The 16,822-nt window shown below is 42.7% G+C and overlaps 1 pseudogene; it reads right to left on the minus strand.

The window, feature by feature from the left end:
* Positions 1-11,167: 11,167 nt before the first annotated feature.
* LOC136469103 (uncharacterized) lies at positions 11,168-11,824 on the minus strand (annotated as a pseudogene).
* Between the last annotated feature and the right edge of the window lie 4,998 nt (positions 11,825-16,822).

Raw genomic sequence — 16,822 nt, forward strand, 5'->3', positions numbered from 1 at the left:
CTTCAAGCTTGTATATTTACATGAAAGAAGGTTAAAGTATATATAAATATAAAGTTAGAAATAGTTAGAAAATTATAGCAAATCCTTACTAGTTGAACTTGCGGACTGTGTTCAGGTCGGCGAGGATGTTCTCTACCGAGCGGTAACGGACGTCAAGGAGGAGCTTTGATTCTACGAGGGAGAGCGACAACGGTCGTGGAAGACCGTGTTCCCTTCCTCGTAGAATCGGAGCTCTTCCTTGACCAAGTACGGTGTCGTTCGGTGGAGAAATGCTCACCGAGCTGATCATGTAAGCAAGGTCAACTAGTACGGATGGTTATTTATTCACATGTCCCGATATCGTCGCAGTAGTCTGTCAATCACCGTACCTAAACGTAGTAGTCTGTTATGTGTGTACATTCCCATTCTTCTGTTAATTTGCGGAAATATCATATGAATTACTTACCTGCCGCAGTAAAAGACGAGAACACAATGACCATTAAAAATATCATTGTTTAGAGATCTAGATAATTTTATAGTTTGTTAATTTTATTTGTTTATAAAAGGAGAAATTTATAGTGTATTAAAAAATGAGTATAGAGAGTAGATGGCAACTGCTTCCGGGTCCTCGGCCTCTCATGGGTTTCCAAAACGACTTAGGCCGGGCCTTCCTCTCATTCCATGCGGCAAGTGTCGTGATGAGACGAAGATTGTGATGGAGTACCGAGTGAAGGAGGGTCCCAACAAGGATCGTATCTTCTACAAGTGTCCGGATCGCAATGTGAGTTATTTTATCGTATTTAATGATTATGGTTAGTTTATACCTATTTTCATGATGGTTGTGATTAAAGTTCTAATTTTTTGTTTTAATTTCAGTGGGATGGCAGTGGACGATGTTCAGGCTTCTACTGGGAGGAAGAGTATGTTGAACTCGTGCAAAAATATCTTGCACAACAGGCAGATACGGCGGCTAATGAGGCAGTGATCCAGCCGAAGAAGCCCAAAGATGTTGCACAATCGGGGGATCTGTCTGTTTTAGTTGAGATTGGTCGCGAAATCCTTGTGCTCCTGAAATATATTTTAGCTTTAGTTCTTTTAGTGGTAGTTGGGATTGTCTACACTGTAGCGATGCTTTCATAAATTTGTATCTTTTGTGGTGGCACGCATGTTGTATAAATAATTAATTATGATCTAGGTTTTAATATGATATTTATGTCATGTAATGCAGATGAGCCGTTATTGGATGTATAATGCTGATCGCCGCTCCCAAGAGTTCATTGACGGCGTGCATTCTTTGTTACGTGCGGCCGAGGCAAACAAACGCGACGGTTTCATGTGCTGCCCATGTGCCATATGTAAGAATACGGTGGAATATCCTTGCTCAAGGACTCTTCATTCACACTTGTTCAAGTCGGGTTTCATGCTAAACTATATTTGTTGGGCAAAGCACGGAGAAACCGGTGTTGTAATGGAAGAAGGTGAAGAAGAACAATGGGACGACAATGATATTATTCCTGATGGTGCGTGCTTCAATGATACTGCAATGAGAGAAGCTGAAGAAGAGGTAGCCGTAGAAGATGAGCCGGCTGATGATCTTTGTCAGGTCATTCGTGATGCACAAAGAGAATGTGAAAGTGAAAAGGAGAAGATCAAGTTCGAGCGGATGCTAGAAGATCACAAGAAATTGTTGTACCCAACTTGTGATACAGGGCAGAAAAAATTGGGAACCACACTAGAATTGCTGCAATGGAAGGCAAAGAATGGTGTATCTGACAAGGGATTTTGGAGAGTTACTAAAAATCCAAAAGAAGATGCTTCCGAAGTACAATGAATTGCCCGCCACTACCTACGAAGCAAAACAAGTTGTCTGTCCTATGGGGCTAGAAATAGAGAAGATACATGCATGTCCTAATGACTGCATCCTATACCGTGGCAAAGAGTACGAGAAATTGGATGCATACCCGGTATGCCATGCGTCGCGGTATAAGATCAGGCGAGATGACCCTGGTGATGTTGAGGGCGAACGTCCGCGTAAGAAAATCCCTGCCAAGGTTATGTGATATGCTCCTATAATACCACGCTTGAAACGTCTGTTCAGAAACAAAGAACATGCAAAATTGTTACGATGGCACAAAGAAGACCGTAAGGTAGACAATATGTTGAGACACCCTGCTGATGGGTCCCAGTGGAGAGCAATCGACAGAGAATTCCCGGAGTTTACAAATGACCCAAGAAACTTAAGGTTTGCTTTAAGTACATGTCTAGATTCTATGACAAACTTAAAATGAATCAAGAAGCAAGGAGAAACCCATAGAAACCGTACTTCTTCGTAGCTCCGGATATTTTAAGAAAAAAGGTGACTTCTTACCAGCAACAACAGCGGGAATCTCGTAAGCCGTCCAAATCAACGTTATCAGACTATGACCGCACTCTCACCAAGTCAATTGAGGCGGCACAGAAAAAGAAGCGGGCAGGGAAAGGAGTTGCCCAACTCGGACAACAAGCGCACCAATCAATCCCCCCGCTAGTTGTTGGTAATGAATATGGTTCGAATTTAGGATTAATGCATCAGGCAAACATACCTCCGGATGTCGATTTGGATCACCTTGATGAATTTCTTGATGAGACTGGTCTCGACCTTTACCAGATGTTTGGTGATGGAAACATTGAGAGTGCGGCGGAGGTTGATATTTGGAAGAAAAAATTTGTACTAGGCCAGAGTCTATACAACCCTCAAGCCTTATCTGATCTGGGGACGCAAATGTACCTGCTAAACAAGTGGTACATGCAGGCGTCTACCAGTGGAGACTTCTGTGTTGGTGTCAGAATTAGAGACGAACATTGGTTCCGTGGCGATGATGTTATGTATGTTGACTTTGCAGAATTTCATCAACTATGCCACCTGACCTCTCTGGACAAAGTTATCATTAGCTGCTATTGCCTGTAAGTAATAATTCTTTCGATCTATTATTAAACTCATCATATGTGTGTATATGCATATAAATTATCCTAACAAGTACTATATATATGCAGATTTACAATGACAAAGCTCAGAAAGGAAGGCTGCAATGAAATTGGTTTTGTTGATCCCCATATAGTATTCAAAGACCCAATTACTCCAAAGACTAATTGGAAGTCTGAGTCAGAGAGTAACCTCATGAACTTCTTAGTGAACCAACGCCACAAGAAGGATATACTCTTTCCCTATAACTTCAAGTGAGTGTTAATCATGTCGATCATAGCCTTAATGGCTCATATGTTGATTCTAGTTAATTAATGAGTGTTATGCGTTATATCCTATAAACACATGCAGTAATCACTGGATATTGATGGACATCGATCTGGTGAAAAGTCACTTGATAATCTATGACTCGATGAGAAAACCACAACAAGACTACCAAGATATGATAGATATTATCCAGAAGTAATTTTGGGATCTCTAGCAACTATATATACACACAAACATGATGATTAACTATATCTGATGACGTTGCAAATTTTTTATTGGGCAGTGTTTGGAAAACCTTTATTGAGAAGCAACACATGGAAAAATGCAAAGCGCCACTGAATGTAATCCCATTGAAAGTAAGTCCCCTGAATCGCATCATCTTTATTAATTAAACATATAGCTTTCACCGGATCACCAGATTGGATGACAAATCTTTTTCTCGTAAAGTGGTGTCTGAGGCAGGAACAGGGGAATAACTACTGTGGTTACTATGTTTGCAAGTTTATCAAGGTGCTCTCCCAAAAAACTCCTACAGAGAGACTCAAAGTACGTTAAAAATACACTATATATTCATTTAATTATTATTATTGATTGTGTTACTATGTCTTTATATATATATATATATATGTACATATATTAATTTATTTTCCTTTAATTCAAACCTGTAGACTCGATGGTTGGAGGAAAAGGTCATACGGCAAGACCAAATCAAAGCAATTCAAGAGTCTATAGCCGGATTTTTTAATGAGCATGTCATCGATTCCAAGGGCGAGTTCTACTTCGACCCAACACTGCCATTGAAGCCAAGCTAGAGGATGAGAAGAAACTTGTTATGTCACAACAACTATAATGCAATCTTTTGTAATATATGCACATGAAATAATATAATGTAAAATACACATATGCATGCATGCATGTAAATATATATATGATGCATGCATGTATATATATATATATATATATGCTTGAATTGTGTGATTTAATACGTTCATTGTGCTTGAACCGAAACATACTATATGCGCGTATAAATGTATAATTAGCAGCGTACAATACGACTTCGAAAACCTATTTTGAAAAGAAAACAAAAAAATGAAAAGAAAAGAAAAAAAGAAAAAAACCTTTAGTCCCGGTTCGTATTACCAACCGGGACTAAAGGTGCCGGCCATCGTGGCATGTCAGGAGGCACCTTTAGTCCCGGTTGGTGTTACCCACCGGGACTAAAGGTCCTCCTTTAGTCCCGGTTCCTGATCCGGGACTAAAGGACCTCCTTTAGTCCCGGATGCTTGCTCCTGGGTGGGGAATCGGGACTAGAGGGGGTTCCCCACCAAAAATAAAGCTTGGTTCTCTACCAGTGCCGGCACAACACTCCACCTAGCTCTCTGGCTCTCTTTTATTATAGTTTGCTGCTTGCTGGTGGCATTTGGTGTGCATGCATATGCATGCGTATATGCTGCTCTGCAACACTGCCCGTCGACCATCAATGCAGAAAGGCGTCCGAAACAAGCAAAGCATCATCAGTGACAGTTTGGATAGTTTTTCTTTCTCCCTGGGCCTTGTTTAGATTGTAAGTTTTTTCACTTTCTCTTCATCATATCAAATCTTTGGACACATGCATGGAGTATTAAATGTAGATAAAAAAATAACTAATTACACAGTTTGATTATAAATTACGAGACGAATCTTTTGAGCCTAGTTAGGCCATGATTAGACAATAATTGTCAAATACAAACGAAAGTGCTACAGTGCCAAATACTGACTCCTAACCCTAATCTAAACAAGGCCTTGGCTTGCATGCATGCACGCATGCTGCAAGACAAGTGTCAGGGCAGCAAGGAGAAGGCCGGAGGAATGTCGCCCTCTAATCCATCTTTCGTGCCATGCATGCACTTGTCCGTCCGTCCGGTCCCAAAAACGTGCAAAAGAGAATGCTAGTACTGCACCTACGTGCTTGGCGGCAGCCTAGGGGACTTTGGTTCCTTTCACTCAAAGTGATCAGGCACACACACTGCAGGCGCAGTAGGAGTCATACGCACTCTTGGCATTGGAATTGGTTAGTTCCATGTCATGATTGGACGACCAGTACTACAACTACAATAGGAGTAGGGGAGTGCTTCATTCCATCTACTCACTCGGCGTGACGGAATGGTCGACTCAGCTGTTGGCCGAATGGATGTCACATTGTTATTTCCGGGACGACACAATCAACCGTTCCCTTTGAAATTTCTGCACTACAGGTCTTCATTAAAAACAGATCACTGTGCTGCCTTCTGAGTACCTGCAGACCATATTTAAGTGTAGAGCTCTTTTACGATGGTTACCTCAGGTACTTTTGTTTTTTTTTTCTATTTTCTAGCTAATTAACAAAATTTATAGCAGAGGAGAACACACAATGTATGAGTGGACCCTTATTTTTCTTGTCTTTATTAATCATCAAGTACTTGGGGGAGCATCAGTTGAAAGCGATTAAAGAAATAAAGTAAAAGGCTTAGAAACTTATATTCTTTTCACTAAAGTACCATATATGGCAGTACTACCTACTACGGATACAAGGTTACAGCCTTAGCACGACAAGTTGAACCGGCCGAGAACATACCGCTTCTAGCTTGCACTTGTACTTTGCCTTACATACGACTAAATAAGTTGTTTCAACGTGATTTAGGTAGGATTACTTAGCAAGACTAAGGCCTTGTTTAGATCACCTTCAAATTTTAAGTTTTTTCACTCTCTCTCCATCACATCAATTTTTAGCAGCTTGCATGGAGCACTAAATGTAGGTAAAAAAAATAACTAATTGCACAGTTTAGTTGAAAATTACGAGATGAATCTTTTGAGCTTAGTTGGTCCACGATTGAACAATATTTACCAAATAAGACGAAAACGCTACTATTCATCAGGTTGCAATTTTTTGCAATCTAAACATGGCCTAATTGGGATTATATATGTGCGGCGACTTAATTAATTATAGCTGCAAAAAGAAAGCATTAGTCCATTTGTTATTTGTAGGTTAGCACATAGCCATTAAGAAAATATCAAATGGCTTATTGCAGCATGCATGTAGATGCATGGTGCGCCCTTGTTATTTATTTATTTATTTATTTATTTACTGTTTCAATTGTTTGTGATCTCCTCGCATCCAAAGCACGTCCCTGTCAATGATCGACTGAAAAGCATCACATACCTTTCTTTCCTCCTCACAATGCAAACTTTGTTTTGATTTCCGGGCGAACTTTTGCTGTTTTATCCTATCTTTTAGTAAAATGGATCTAAACACCATAGGCAAAAACTGCAAAACGTGGGCTGCAAAGCTTTTGATATTTGGTACCTAAGAGGGCCAAAACTGGGCAAAAAACGTCTTGGGAGCACGTGCTATGTCTGCATGGCTAAAGTTTTGCCATGTATCTAAACACCAAATACCAAAAATTTGAATAGCAAAAGTTTTACAGAAAAAAAATAGAGACAAAAGCTATGTCATTCCAAAAGTATCTAAACACCGCCTTGTTCATTCTTTTGGCCTCCAATACGGTCCACCCAAACTGTCGGTGGTGGCACGGCGGCAGGGCAGGGGGCATCTCATATATGTTCCCATCTCCGGCTACCTAGCCTGTTGCTAATCATGGCCCTTATTTCTTTTTTTTGTCCATTTAGGAATTTTTTTTGGGTGCTTCTTTTAGCCTATTGCTAATAATGGCCATGAATGATGGTGTGGTGTGACGATGCTTATGTATGTAATCACCCACGGTTTGACCCTTTATTAATCACGCATAATAAGCTTTTGATTCCACGCCTAATCATTTGTACGTACGTCATAAACTCGGGTTTGTTTTCTACATTTCGTGACACCATGCATCATGTACTGGTCAAGTGTAATGCATGAACAAGCTGGATTAAATTCTCTGCTGCCTTCCGGAGCACGTGATAAGATGTGATGTAGTACTAGTAACCTAAGCCAGTTATAAGTCTGTTTCTGAATGTGAACGGGGCGCTATATATAGCTCATCTATATCAATTTCTTATCAAGATAAACTTCACTAGCAATTTATCTTGTCATACAAAAAGTTCACGTTAGCATCCACTAGAACATCCCACTAGCATATTCAACTATCTCGACATACAAAATGTCCACATCAGAATCCACTAACACATCCAACTAAAGCATGCTAGAATGGCCCCGTTCGCTTCGCTGAAAAAACAAGCTGAAACACTTTTCTGGCTGATTTGTTGTGAGAGAAAAACACTGTTCTGACTGAAAAGACAAGCCGAAAAGTACGGATTATAAGACAAGCGAACATGGCCATATGTCTTCGTTCAAACTATTCACATTAGCAAACCACATCATTTACTAGCATATATTTGGTTGTCTACATCATGATACTAAAAATCATCCACTAACATGTATTATGATATTTATTCAATCATATTAGTAAATATAAGTATTATAATTATTTCACTAGCAATTCCTGCGGGCGGGGTGTTCTTCAAGTATAATATATAGTATATCTCGCTGACAGTAACTTGTTTACCATGGAGACAGATTATACTGTGCGTAGCTAATTAAATATAACATGAAAAGATCATGACAAAAAATAAAGTCGATATAATTTAGAAAAAAAAATACCCCACTCCATGTGTGTATACACATATAATATTTTTTTAAAAAAATGCGTGTATATGTACATACTGTACTACGTACCCATCAATGTCGGCATTGATGGCTGATAAGCCACCTACCGCGCGCGTCGCCCTCTGTCGCGAGCGACGACGGTGGCATTGCTTGACGTGGAGCAAATTGTAATTTGTATATATGCGCAGCTGTCGGGCTCTTAATTTCCCCCCGGTTTTGACGCGTGCGTGACCAAAACGTGACACGCTCTCGTCGCTGATCAATCGGACACTACTGGACGTACGCGCGGGCCGCCGTCGGTGAAGGCGCGCGCGCGGCACGTACTTACTACACACATGCATGGCTGGCGGTGGCGCGGCACCGGGAGAAAACGGCCGCGTCCGGTTCGGCGGTTGGTACGTGGGAGCTGCTGCGCTGGTTTGCTCTTTGGTTTCAGTTAAGGCTTATCAGCTAGTTAATAGAGTATCAATTGGGCTTATCAGCCTTCTAGAAACCATACAGCGAATATGGCTCCGTATGTATAGTATTTGCGGTGATCGAGACGCCGACGGCCGCGGGAGTAGCGAGCGAGCGGGAGGCCGGGCCTTGTTCCAGGGAGCCAGCACACGTCGTCACGTCCCCGGCCGGACCCCGGGCCCGGCCGTGATGGCGCCATCTCTCCTGCAGCCTGCAGCCTTCCTCTGCCTGAAAATCTGAAATGGCTTGCCTCGGTTTGTCATCACGGCAAGCTGGATAAAGATTCCCGGGCCCTGTGTGTCAGAGATCTTTTTATTTTACATTTCTTGTAATTACTTTCATAAGGATTAAGGAAGTACTATATACTATATTTTATATTTCTACGACTTTAAAACATGGGATACGTTTCCTTGTGGGCGCAGGAAGCAGAGAGGAATAAGCTGACAGATTGCTCGTCAAGAAATACTCTTATCTCCTGCAATATATTCTTTTTTATTCTCAGACGGAATATGTACTGTTCGGCGGAATAAAGTCATCAATCACATGCAGCCACGCCAAATGACAAACATATGTACAGTGTCGTCGGTAGTAAGGAAGATCACCGGCCACTTAATGTAATCCTTCACCAAAGCCACTCCAGAGATGGAGCCAAAAGTCCTTCAGCTTTCGCAGTTGCCAACGCACTCAGCCCTGTCTTAGCCCTGTTTAGTTGTACTCCACGAGACGAATCTTTTAAGCCTAATTAGACTATAATTGAATACTAATTGCTAAATAACAACGAAAACTCTACAGTAGCATTTTGCCAAAAAATTTGGCATCCAAACTGGCCCTTACTCTTTTAATAAAAAAATAAAAAAATAAAGAAAGAAAAAAATCTCATCCGTACAAAATTTGACGCGCATGCACGGTAGTGGTAGCTAGCCTGGTAGGCAGTACTCCCTCCTTCCAAAAAAAATTATAATTCTTGTTTTTTGAAAAGTCAAATAATTTAAATTTTGATCAAAATTATATAAAAAAGGTACTAACATTCATGATGCAAAATTAACATCAGTAGATTAGTCATGGAATATATTTTCATAATAAATTTATTTAGAGACATAAATATTAATACTATTTACTATAAACTTAATCAAACTTGAGCTACCTTAGTCAGCACACATCCCGCAATTGCATTCTTTGAGGGAGTACCGTACAGAGGAGTACAGTTGTTTTCTGCACTCATGTTAACCGAGGCATGCAGTCCAGTCCACCTAGCGCGCGCGCGTTGACGGGTGTGCATATGCATCAGAGGAGCGAGCAGCGGCACATCCGCACATGATGCATGCGCTCGCGGTCGTTGGATCCATGGATCCAACGACCGCGAGGAGGCTGTGGGTTCGTTCGTTCGTTCAGTCGTTGACGACGACGCGCAAGTTGGCGGATCTTCGGATTGGAGGCATGCATGCATGCAGCTGAATTGGCGGTAGGCATTCACTCCATCCGCCTCCGCGTCTGCCATCATACTCATCAGCGTATAACTAGCCATCGTCAGCAACATACTCCTCTCCATCAGCCTGGCATGCATATGGCAAATATATATATATATATATATATATATATATATATATATATATATATATATATATATATATATATATATATATATATATGATATGATATGATATGATTAATACTGATACGCCAGGCACGTTACGCGCCGGTCCGACCTGGCATTGCTGTGCGCCGCAAGTCCTCTACCACGACCACGCAGGCACGTTACGAGCCAGCAGGGCACAGCACAGCCGCGCAGCAACTGGAAGCCGCGTCCTCCTCCGTCTCCGTGGGCGTGGCTCGCTGGCCGCGGACGCGGTAACTCCCGCTTTCTGTCGGGACTCGGAGTCGGAGGGGAGGTACAGTAGGCCGGAGCCAGGACCGCAGGACCCCAGGCAAAGGCAATACTCCTAGGCAAGGCAGGGACGGACGCGGGACGCGGGACCCAAGTACTGCGTGCCAGCCCGCATCCCTCTCCCTTGCCTTCTTGCACCACTGGACCTGGACCGGACGTCGCCCGCCGCAAAAACGCACGTTTTTTTGGTTTATTATTCCCCGCGCCCGTAATCATTTCTTTCACGCTTTGGTTGGTGTCGCCCCGGCGAGGAAGTGGCCGAGAACACCCCCCCGGCGCCTAGAGCCCCAGGCTCCACACGGCAACAGGTCGCGGTGCCACTGCCACCGTAACGCCAGTGCCGCCACCGCTCGACGGCCTGTACGATCGACCACGGTTCATTCCGATCATCGCGTCCCGGATCCTTACACGGCTACTCTTATCTTACATGAACGTTCCCGGCATGTGTTTCAGTACCCAATTCCATTCTCGCGGTAGTTCCCTGGTTTCCAATCCAGCGAACGATCCAAACGAGAAGATTCTCCACCACACGTCCACGTCATATACGTTGCTCGTTACCTCTTTTCTGTTAGGGCCAGTTTAGTTTTCCAAAAATTTTGCCAAATACATGAAAGTCAAAATGGGGTAGCAGCACACCAAAATGCTGACATCAAAAGTTTTTGCATTTTGCTGTTTAGTTGCCAAGAATTTTGCATCGATATCAGCATTGAATAGTAGATTTCGGTTGCATTAATTGTGTTCCATGCAAACTGCTGGTGCAGACTCCATGCAAACTTTACGCATGGTACTTTCATGCAGTTACAAACTGGTTGCATGCAGATTATTGAACAAAATTTTCTCATTCAACAATTATTCAAACACATATAATGAACAGACTTTTCTCATCCAACATTCACAATAATTATTCATCCCTATTACATCACAGACTGTGCTCAAGCATTCACAGAAGCCGTAACACACTGTACTATAGAAACATGTACTGAACCACACAAAACTGTCAATTACGATCCATCAGAGCATTAGCAAGCGAATCACGGATGGCATTCATGCATGACCACTCCTCATCCTCCACTACCTTGGGTTCAGGTTGATTTTCATAAGCTTGTCTCGGCACAAAGTTCTCATTTCAGTCACACCTATCGAAATGCTTATCTGCTAAGCCACTAGTCCTCACAAAATTATGAAGAGCCATACATGCACAAATGATTTGGGCTTGCTTCTCAGGTGGATAAGGAGGGATCTTTTGCAAGATCCGCCACTTCATTTTCAGTACCCCGAATGACCTCTCAATAACATTCCTAAGAGAAGAGTGTGTGTAATTGAAGAGCTCTTCTTTAGTTGTGGCTCGGGCCCGTCGTGGAACTCCTGGAGATGGTACTTGGTTCCCTTATATGGAGCAAGATAACCCAGCCGGTTAGGATACCCGGAGTCCACTAGATAGTATTTGCCTACAGCAGCAAACAAATTATGAGCAACAGGTACATAACCAACAAGGAACAATTGTACTCATGTGTACCTACGTACCATTTGGTGGATGTGGAAAGACTGCGGAGTATATTATTGTTGAATCATTGAACACTCTCATGTCATGAACAGATCCAGGCCAGCCAGCATTAACAAATGTAAACCTCATGTCGAAGTCACAACAGGCCATTACATTTTGTGTAGTGATGCTCTTGCGGCACAAGTGCTGAATAAACAAATAGTTTGGCACGACACAAGGGATATGAGTCCCATCTATAGCCCCTATGTAGTTCTTGAAGTAGGGATAACATCTAGTACTTCTTAGTCTAGGATGCATTGTTCTGAACTGTGGATCTACTGGCTTAATAATGTCTGCAGCAAGCCTAATCAGACACCTCAAAACTTTGGTAAACATAGTTGAAACAGTGCCCAATGACCTCTAAAACTTGTCATCTGCTTGCCTAACAGACTGTGGTGTTCCTACCATCCAAAGAAACATCCATAAAGCCTCAACAGATATGGACTTAGTGGTAGACTTGAGCCCATATTTGTCCACTAACAAGTTATGAAGGCTATGGAACTATTGTTGGGGTCATTCTAAACATGTTGTAACAAGACTTAATGTTGTCAAGCTTATTATGCACCCACTGGAAACCACTAACTCTTGGAGTCCTATACTAAGCCCTATTCATATACTTGTCAATGTGCATAGCAAACTGATACATACCATGGAGAAACTCATCATCCTCGTCATCATTCATTAGCTCTTCCATCAACTCATCATCATCATCCAATATCATCTGCAGCCACTGTTGTCTTCTTGCATCTTGATCATCATCACCAACCTATCATGGACAGAGACAAGAGCAAGTCAGTCATTTGATCAAACAGCCTATGAATCCCATGCATCACTCCCTGTCATCCCACAAGATCAAGTTTCAAAACAGCACATATATCCATTCCACAAGTTAATATAGGAAAACAGCAAATAAACCTATCATACTGCATAACAAGTTCAAATTTAACTGGCACAACACAACAGGACACAACAAGTTCATACGCCCTGCACCAAATGCCCTACATGCAAATAAGGCTAAGTTTTCTAGTTGTCCACCGGGCTAGTCTGTGGGTAAGCCTGGATAACGAGCCGGCTCGGCTCGTTTGGGCTCGGTTCGTTCTGGCTCGTTAAGATAACGAGCTAGCTCGGCTCGGCTCGTTATCCTAACGAGCCAGAAAGCCAGCTCGGCTCGGCTCGTTAAAAGCTCGAGCTGGCTCGTTAAGCTCGCGAGCCAGGTATAAAAAATACACAAAATATAATATTTGCATTTATCTAAAATTTAAGAATAATAATAATACACAAGAAATGCATCTAGACCAGTTACCAGTCAATTTATAGGGTCTAGACCAGTTACCAGTCAATTGTAAAGTGCAAGACATGAAGTAATACAAAAACTAATACAAGTTTTGATACTTTTTTCCTGGAAGGTTGGCTCGTTTAGCTCGCGAGCGGCTCACGAGCTGGCTCGAGTTGGCTCGTTATAGCTAACGAGCTAAAATCTTGGCTCGGCTCAGCTCGTTATCATAACGAGCCGAGCCGAGCCGAGTCGAGCCAGCCACGAACCGAGCGAGTTAACGAGCTTCGAGTTTTTCGTCCAGCCTTATCTGTGGGATATTCAGCTCGATGACGTGCATCTTCCCTTCCTTAGTGTCCTAGGCAAGGAAGAAGTCCATTTCAGTTTCTGATTGCACTAGCTTGTGCAACCCAGAAAACAAAGTCTTCGTTGTAGTACTGATGCCCAGCTCTTGTAGAGCTATCTTGGTGCACTCTGTTATCTTCCAAGACTTGTCCTTAACTAATCTCTGCAGCACTTCCTCCCTTCTACTCTCTCTCTCCTTGAAGAACTGTAGCCTCTCTCTGCTTAAGTCATTGTGTGTGGTCATTTGGATGGTCATTGCCCTCACTGCTAGGCTCTTTGACCTCTTGCTGGGGCTAGATGTAGTTGTGCTTGTACTGCTGGTCCTCTTGTTTCCAACACTCATAGGGGTCAGTTCATCCTCTTGCTCTTGTCCTGCTTCTTCATCAGAATCATCATTATTCCAGTCAATGGTCTCTCTTACAGCAGGAACAAAGGAGGTTGTCCCATCAACTGTGTTTCCTTTGAACATGCCATGTAGCTGGTCCAAGTATGCAGGCACACCATCCCTTCTAATCTTCAGCAAATCATTGTCACCCTATACAATATAGACTGATGTAGTTGTCAAGCAATTAGGGAATTAACATTTGTTAATAACAGAGCAACCTATAGAACAAATTACCTGAGCATTGTCATTCCACCATTGGTCAAAAGCATGAATCTTTCCATCTGCATCTATACCTAAGCCAGTGTAGTTTTGTGCTTTGTCACACAATGTCCATATTTTCCTGAGTGTCCTCAGCTTGCCTTGAAGCTGTTCTCTGTCATGCATCAAGCCTGATGCTAAATAGTACCTCCGAGCGACATTCTTCCACCCAAATTTGTTCATCTGTCCTCCTAGACAGTTCCCAGCATATATCTCGACAAGGTAGGAGTCACAGAACTTCTCTATGTTGTATGGTAACCAATTTGCTTTATGCTTCTGAACCTAAACGGTGAAGAGGGACAGCAATATTGAACAATAAACACTGACAAGCTTTAACAATAGACATGCAGCTAACACTAACAAGCATACAAGAACAATTCATAAACTGAGCTTCTAACAGATCAACATACATGGACATACTTGAACAATACACATACAGCTAACACTAACAAGCATACAGTGACGAAGCCAGAAAAAAATTTAGGAGAGGCTGAACAGAAGAATAGAGTTTTTTTATCTTCTCTTAACCTTAGCCCCTTCTACCTAATACATGTATGCATAAAATTTTAAGGCAGGACTTAGGAAAACTCCACGTGCTCAGAATGGGTAGGGGGGGCTGAAGCCCCCCTAGCTCCACCGCTGGCTACATCTCTGCAAGCATACAAGAACAATTAAAAAACTGAGCTTCTAACACATCAGCATACATGAACAATTCATAAACTGAGCTTCTAACATATGAACATACATCAACGTACTTGAACAATACACATGCATCTAACTGAGCTTGTAACACATCAACATACATGATCATACTTGAACAATACACATGATCTAACTGAGCTTGTAACACATCAACATACATCATCATACTTGAACAATAGACATGCATCAGAGAAGGTGCTTGCCGGGTTAGGGACAACGTAGGAGCCGTCGAAATTGTCGCCGTGGATGGCTGGCCCCAGCCCCCGTGCACGCGGGCGGCCAGCCCACCGATGGATTGAACCGCTTCCTAGACGCGGGAGAGGAGAGACGAAGCCACCTCCGGTGGATGCGGACGGACCGTCGAAGGCAGCACCTTCTGTAGCTCCACCTACTCCGGCGTGGCTAGGCGGTCGAAAACTGAGGCTCCGAGACACGTCGCCCCTCGGAACGCGAACGGGAGGCAAGACGTCCTGGGCTCCTTGAATGTGGTCCGCGTACTGCTGGTAAACACCGGCGAAGCCACCGTTTAGGTCAAGCCGGCCCATCTGCTCGTTGGGGTTCTGGTGGCTGCTGGACCCAACGGCGGCGTGTAACGTGCTGGAACCCGGAGCGTCGTTGTAGACGAGGCTAGCTCCGACATTACCTAAGAAATCTAGGGTAAAGCCGGCGTCGGCATCCCCGTATGCGGCAGGCTCGCCATTGAAGTCGTCGCCATGTCCTGCCATCGAATCCGCGCAAAGGAACTTGTCGATCCGGACGACGGCGGGGTAGATCTACAGGTGGAGGCGGTGGATCTGAATGCCGGCGGTGGAATGGAGCGAGTGCGGCGGCGCTGGGATGGCGAGGATGAGAGCGGTGGCGTTGCGATGGAGACGGCGGGAGAGACACGGATAGGGTTGGGCGAGCAAGCTGAATGGATATGGTTCGACGTCGGCTGTGGGACGGAGGGATAGGGTTGGGCACGCAGGCCAAGGCCATAGCAGGCCGAATTCGCAAAATTTTTTGGCCCAAAATTTTTCAGGCCTGTTTAGTTCCCAAATGCCAAAACGCCAAATTTTTTGCTTTTGGCCAAAAAAATTTGTGAACTAAACTGGCCCTTACACGGAGCGTAGGTTGTGCCACTCGCACGAGGTTCTGCGTTTTGTTAAGTCAGTGTAACTTTTGCATTTTATATAATGAGAACTAAATATATGGGCCAGTTTCATATGTGGTGGTTGATTGACCAAGTTACCAAATATTAGTCTTCAAAGGAACCGCTCGATAATAGTTTTGATTCGCTTTAAGCCAACATATACAAGGTTGCATTGTTGTACTATATAGAAGGCCATGTGTTGGTTATCCTTGTGAGTGGATAGATTTGGACTATAACAAAGAGTTATACTGAAAGAAAAGTAATCCCTCTGATCTTAAATATATGACATTTTGATTAAGATATGGTCAAACTTTTGAATTTTTTACTATTATAGCTTATTTAATCTGGAAACATAAAAACTGCACGTGTAGATTTGTCTCAAAAATAACGTTTCCATAATCCCATACACTCATTACACACTATAGCTATATATTTAAAATTCCAATCGAAATTTTTGCATACTTTGAAGACCACAAAAAACCAAAAATGACATGTCTTTTTTTATCGGAGGGAGTAACTGCCACCTTGACCATAGTTCTAGATTATGTTTACACAACAAATACTTGCATTGCACAGATACCAGTTGCTCATTTACCTATTGCATATAGATACATTAAGCTTGAAAGGAACTGTTCAAATGTGGTTTTGCATAGCATTAAGTTAGGTAACTTTGCATCCCAAAGAAAATTTGAGACCAATTAACTAGGCGATCTTACCAAACATTTGTCTCGAAAGAAACTGCTCCTCACGGTTGTGCGTTGCACTAAGTTAAGGTTGGATTCCATACACGACAATAGGTTGCTAACGGATAGAGTGAATTAACCAACAACTATTGAAAGTAACTGCTCAGACGCTATTTTGAGTCACGTTAAAAACAATATAGACTTACACGTTTGTGCACGGTTTACCGAGACAAAAATATAGTAGTCTCCCATTTTGTTGAGGCATGTCAATAATGTGATTCAGCAACAAGACGAACATTTGCACAAAACAAATAGTAGCCGCGCTCGTTTA

The sequence above is a fragment of the Miscanthus floridulus genome, chromosome 8 (genome assembly GCF_019320115.1).
Source record: "Miscanthus floridulus cultivar M001 chromosome 8, ASM1932011v1, whole genome shotgun sequence".
Classification (NCBI taxonomy): Eukaryota; Viridiplantae; Streptophyta; class Magnoliopsida; order Poales; family Poaceae; genus Miscanthus; species Miscanthus floridulus.